Source organism: Maniola jurtina, chromosome 11 (genome assembly GCF_905333055.1).
Source record: "Maniola jurtina chromosome 11, ilManJurt1.1, whole genome shotgun sequence".
NCBI lineage: Eukaryota > Metazoa > Arthropoda > Insecta > Lepidoptera > Nymphalidae > Maniola > Maniola jurtina.
Window position 1 is genome coordinate 5,255,182 of NC_060039.1, and position 7,061 is coordinate 5,262,242.

Here is a 7,061-nt window from a genome sequence, read left to right on the forward strand (position 1 = left end):
ATTGACATGAAATAAACACTAAATCCTAAGTGACGCTTACTACAATATATTAGTGAAAACCGTATCTAAATCGAATAAGCCGTTTCTGAGATTAGCGTGCACAAACACACAGACAAACAGACAAACAGACAAAAAAAAATTAATTACAATTTCGGGTTCGGCATCGATATAATAACAACCCCTGCTACTTTTTTTTATATATTTCCACTGTACAGACCTTTTCTACAAATTTATTATATGTATATAGATTATTGTGCTCATCTTCTTTCGTTTTACAAATTTTACATTAATTAAAAGTATTTCACATAGCTCAGTCAATGTGAGAGCTTACTAAGTAGACCATAAAGCGCTTCTTTGTTAACTAAATTAAATTAATTGCAAGGAAATATTTAAATAGAGAAGAAATTGTGGGAGATTCTCGGGTGTGCAATTGGCAGCGAACCTTCTTCGCTTTGTCTAGACTTAACTACGAGACGTTCATATAAAGCCACTTGCCGACTACGTTTATGATTTATGATGTGCTTTATAAACACAATTGTTTTTAATTCGTTTACAAGTTAGGCCTTGACTGTGATCTCACGTGGTGGTAAGTAAGATGATACAGTCTAAGACAGAAGAAGACTTACTTGGAAGCCGTATAGCAATATTTAGAAATTATACCTTATTTGGAAATTATAGATGACGTATATCGATCGACGACAGTCATCGATATTATTATCACCCATTTTTACTAAAATGAAACGATTCCAGACAATAATATGTATTAACTTTCACTTTAGTATTAAAAAACTTTAACTACTAACTACGTATATTAAACTGTAAAACTGTAAGTAACTATGAATGAAGTGTGCATGTACCCTTAACTTTTTCCAGTACAGCATAATCATATTTCTATATCAAGGAATCAATATTCATGCGATGCTTATTGTACATCTGCGGTACATAAAAGCTGAGACTGTTCCCATTGTATTCCATGTATGTAAATAAAATCAAAGATTTTGTGTTATATTTAGAAGAACACAGCCAGCATTAGGTACTTTAGATACATTATTTCTTTTTTTACCCGACTGCGGCAAAGCCAAAAGGAAGGTTTGTGATTTTAGCAGTCTATGTATGTATGTATGTGGCTACGTACTATGTGTATGTGTGTAATGTGTATGTATGTTTGTATCCAGATTCTGTGTGTTCCACCGTAGCGCCTAAACTACTGGGCCGATTTTGATGAATGAGGTGTCAATCGATTCGTCGCGTAGGCTACACTTTATACGAAAAAAATTGACCTAACTGATGTTAGATGAAAAAAGTGGGGGTCTCCAAAAAGCTATTGTATCGAGTGGGATGTCAAATGAAAGAGGAAAAAACTCTGAGTTCATAAATGTAAATATACCTACTACAGCATTAAAATATACCAAGCGACCGAAAAACAATTTTACTATAATATTTCAGCGTTTATTAAGACGATCGCAGTCGGGCTTTAGTTTTCAACTTTATCTTGTTAATAATAATATTATATATCTCAGGTAAGTGAAGGTATATTGTAGTTAATATTAAAACAACAAACAGACAGACAGCTAATGGTAGAAATTAATTTCAAAAGGTTAGATTATGTCAAAATATTTATGCGTTCAAATACTTTCACGGGAAACTTTCAAAGCAAGAATAGCCCGAACAAAGATAAGAATGTAATATTAAAAGACTTCGCAGATAAATCTAACTTTATTAGAGGTCGTACAAATGACTGCGATATTAATAAAGAACGATAAACAACAAACAAGAAATTAAATTAATCTTTTTTAGATGCTAAGGCATAGATCCCAATAACAACGTTGCGTTCCAGAGTTCTGAGGTTCTGTACCTTTTCAAGTAAATGTTGCCACTGTGTAAATTAGAGAAAACGCCGTGAACATTACTTCAATTTCAATCGTCATTCACGTCGTCAATTTTGGCAGATTTACGCAAGTTAACGAAAACCTTTCACAGGGAGCTGGGGTTTGATTCCGGTCACACGCTTCTAACTTTTCGGATTTGTATGCATTTTAAGCAATTTAATTTAAAAATCTATGCGATACCTTGGATAGTTCCGAGTATACTCAATGATGTTCACTGCTGCTATGAAATGAAATGAAAATGTATTAATCAAAAAACTTTTACATGCGAGTTTCATGAAGTCCTGACCCTTAAACTATGACAGCTAGTATCATAAGGTCCAGTGCCCTCCCACACAAATGTTTATAACTACGAGTAAGATTGATTATATCAACGCCAAAATGGCGAAAATCAAGTTTAATACTTCAAAAACAGGGCAGCAACCCCATGTAAATTGTACCTACTTGTATTAGTAGAGGTCAATGACATGGTTTGGTCAAATAGGCAATTATTTTATTTATCTTTAATTCGTCAGTAGAGAAAGCGGAATGAAGAACTCTTATTTCAGTCCGTTGGTTGTGAGACACGACGCCTAACAACACGAGAAAAATCTGATACACCAAGTGAATGTGAAAAGAAAATGCTCGAAAGAGTTTCGGCGTGCAATAAATCCTAAAGATAGAACAGTTTAAAACTAGAAACTAGTCTAGAGAAAGTTTCAATTTGCGAGGCAGTTTCTTTATCGTGGAGAAGTATGACGGCACCGCGCGGTTGCCAAGATGTCTTGTTTTTCATTATTTTCGCTGTTGTGATTTTTCTTATATGTCCTGTCATGTCTGATGCTGTTCTAAGTTTTATAACATAACTAGCTGAATCATCCTGGCTTCACTTGGGAGGTATTGGGAGGTATGTAAAAGAACCTTGTAAACCTATGAAAACCAAACATTCAAAATGTTAGGCTAATAGAGCCAAGAGTTGGGGCGATTCGAATTGACACAAAAAATATTCATTCAGTCATTTTGTATGGGTAAGTCTTCTAGCGTAGAAGCTTGTTTCGTGTCCATTTCAGTGCTTTTATCATTGAAAATAATATTTAGCAAAATAAAATTTTTATTATACACTTTTATATCTTTTATTCAGTCCCATAATGCCTTTTGTGATGATAAAAGGAAACTTTGTTATTTACTTTTAAATCGTAAAAGGGATGATCTCAAACAAAGTCCATCTGATTAGCCATTGCTTACTCAGCTGATTGTAGCTAGGTATACCTGGACAAACGCAGACGTGTCTAGCGAATCTTTACAGCTACTACCCGAGTAGAATACAAATTGTTTTACTCGAATCATAAAATACAAACATGCTGTACACGTTTTTTAGGGTCCCGCAATAATCACACTAATATTATAAAGACGAAAGTTTGTGTGTGTGTGTGTGTGTGTGTGTGTGTAGGAGAAACAAACATACACACGTATGTTTTTACTCCTTCACGCAAAACTACTGGACGGATTTGGAATGGAGATAGATAATATCCAGGATTAGCACATAAGCTACGTTTTGTTCCAAAAAATCAAAGAGTTCCCACGGGATTTCGAAAAACCTAAAACCACGCGGACGAAGTCGCGGGCATCATCTAGTAACCCTTATAGTTTCATCCAGTCAATCTTCCGACTGCCTGCGTGGCACAACCATTTTAACCCCCGACCCAAAAAGATGGTTGTTATAAGTTTGACGTGTGTATCTGTGTATCTCTCTGTGGCATCGTAGCTCCTAAACTAATGAACCGATTTTAATTTAGTTTGTTTTTATTTGAAAGGTGGCTTGATCGAAAGTGTTCTTAGCTATAATCCAAGAAAATCGGTTCAGCCGTTTGAAAGTTATCAGCTCTTTTCTAATTATTGTAACCATCACTTGTCGGGGGTGTTATAAATTTTTAATTTACACTTGTAAATCTTTTGAAGTATAAAATGTTATAGAAACTTATTACACAGAGGCAACATAGAGGCAAGACGTGCTACCTGCCTCCGAACATATTACAACTTGGGTCGAAAAAAAATTCATTTACCTTTTCGAATGATATCTTGTTAAATAGGTACCTTTTTAATTAAAATTCGTCGAGGCTACGATGAGGTTTCCTGATAGTTTTAGGATAAAAACTACTATACCTACTAACTTACAAGAAGTAATAACCGTCAAAGTTCTTAGCTACTAGCATAGCTACGGAACCCTACCGCATGTTCTGACACGAACTTGACCAGTCTTTTTTCGAATCGTAAATACTGATTGTTATTTGTCTAAATGTGCAAATGTTTATGACATTGTTTTATTGTATTTCTTTAGATTCCTTAGATTGAACAAATCAGCAAGAATTATATTGTTCAACTCTGTAGTCCTTCGTAAATAAGTTATCGTAAGGTCTTAGCCTACTGGTAGCGCGGCACGGAAAGGGATTTTTAAAAATAAAGCTTAATAAAATAACAATAAAATAGAAATATTGATCATCGCAGGTACAAAACTGCGGTATGCTTAGGCATGCCATGTCGGCAGCCTTCAGAATGCCTCAGCATCCTTTGGAATGCTTCGGCAGCTTTCAAAATACCGAGGGAAGGTCAGGCGTAAGGCTGCGCTCGAGTCCCGTGTCGTCATTAGCTTAATCACCACCGCGGCCTAAGGACATTGCGGCATGCCTAAGGATACCACGGCATAGTTGTTCTCTATATGCACTTACATATAGTGATGTCAAAGGATACTCTGTAGTGCCAGTGGGTGCAAACTCTAATACTACGAGACATAACTTTATTAAGCTTAACATCAGTACATTGTTGAAGGGGATTTAAACTAAAGGGATTCACACTACAATAGGGCTTAATACGCATCCTATTTCAATCTAATCTTCACATGAAAATGGACCTTTAATATACTCTAAAGTTGCTGAAAGGCTTCTGATTGGTAAACGCTCCGTGTGTGAACATAATCCGCTAGCGAGTGAATTGGACAAAAAATATCCCAGTACTATCACTCTTTTGAAAGCGTTCCTGTGTATTTTTGTTGAGCTAAAAACTTTTGCAATACCAGCTCCGGGCTCAAGTTTAAACTCCGAGGAAAGAGGGATTCAGCGATCATCTGGCTCCGTCTAATAAAAGGGCCGATGTTTGTGAAATATGTTGTCACTGCATAAGACTTTATGACTTTAGTTTCGCTCAGAGTTGTCTAGAAATGTGAGAAGTTCTTTGAACACGATGAAACCTTTTGAGTACCTTATTATCATATGCCAGTGGCAATCTCGTGAAAATAATAAATAACAGTTTTTTGATAATAAAACCGTAATTTAAAGCAAGGTACAAGAACAAAGCGAAAATTTAGGGGTGTCGCATTAAAGAAACAATTACGTAAAATATATGTCCAATTGGGGGATGCTACGTTTTATCGATACCAATTTCGATAGTGCTTTTAAGCGAGATAAAATTGATGCTGTAATTTTTCGATTCTAGAATCGATTTCCATAACTCGGTCCCCATTTACTATGTCGTTTGTCAATAGATTGAAATTGATTGTTTTTTGCTTAAGAATATTAATATTTCCTGTTAGTGAAATGTGAGGTAAAATATTTGAGGTTTGATAGGTGATATTATTTAACGTATTAAAAAGCAAATTTATCGTTTGAGAAGAAGTTTATAAAATTGTTTCGGAAGGCCATTTTAGGGTTCAGTACTTACCATAATTACATCATAGCTCAAAAACTAAGGGACTTAAAAATAAATAAAAACGTATTTGAGAATTTGTATGCAAATGGATCCATTTTAATTACCTAATGACATCCAATTTTATCTGGTAACTCCATTTTAAAATTCAGTCCTTCAGCAGTTGTAATTATACCTAATATTTTATGAGTTCTTTAATTTGCCATACCATTATTATGACCTTACTGAAATAAGCAGCTGTGACGGACGTACAGACAGACGATTTTATGGGCTTTGTCGCACCATTTTGGTACGGAACCCTAAAAATATCCAAAATAACAAAATAAATACGGATAAAAATTATTTAACTTTACGGCCGTAAGTATAATATAATACTTAGTATTCAATTCACAATTTTCGCAAAATAAATGATTCCACCCCGTAATTCCCAATTTCGCATCAATAGCTGTGATTAAAGTATTTCCCGTATCATTTGTTTCCTCCCAATTCCAATATAGCATTTTTTATTTTGTTAAATTGCTTTCCTTTGTACGTTATCCCCCTTCATAAAAACATGCGTGCCGTTTTTTTGAACACTGATTTGTTTTTAAGGATTGACATTTATTTGTTCTTAGCTCACGGCGAAATTGCTTGTCTTAGAGCGTTTCTCGTCTTCATTATGTTTTATGTTTCAATTTTATTTACGTGGATTGCTCCGTGATAAGACCGTAAGACATGAAGGGTATTTACGAATACCTACGTACTTACTTAAAAGTTTATTTGTTTCAATAACAAACTTTTTTCTATTTAAATAGTAATAAACAAGTGTAAATTAAAAATTTATAATACCCCCGACAAGTGAAGGTTACGTAACTAGAAAAGAGCTGATAACTTTCAAACGGCTGAATCGATTTTCTTGGATTATAGCTCAGAACACTCTCGATCGAGCCACCTTTCAAACAAAAAAAAAACTAAATTAAAATCGGTTCATTAGTTTAGGAACTACGATGCCACAGACAGACTACACAGATACACACGTCAAACTTATAACACCCCTCTTTTTGGGTCGGGGGTTAATAAACACATTTTTATCACCTAAATACCTATTAAATCCTCCTAATTAAATATTTTTTTAGAAACTTGTATGCACTTATTTTATAAATTCCTCACTAAATATTTTTTAAACATTATAAATAGTATATTATATTGATTGATATCTAGTATGCCATCTGATTTACATGGCGGACTGTGGCCTAAGCCCTTTTTATTCTGGGATAGGCCGGCGATGGGTTGATCATGGTGATAGCATTTTACATGCACGGTTATCGAAACCAGCAACATTTCCATATTGAAAAACAAGCGGTTACATATTTTCAATATTGTTAAAATATTTGAGCTACGATGTATAAAAGCGTATTTCAATTCCAATTTAATTTCAACTTGTATCTTGCGTACTTTTCATTCATATCCGGGGTGGATTTTTAACAAGCATAAAACCAGAGAGGTGCCGCCCATAGA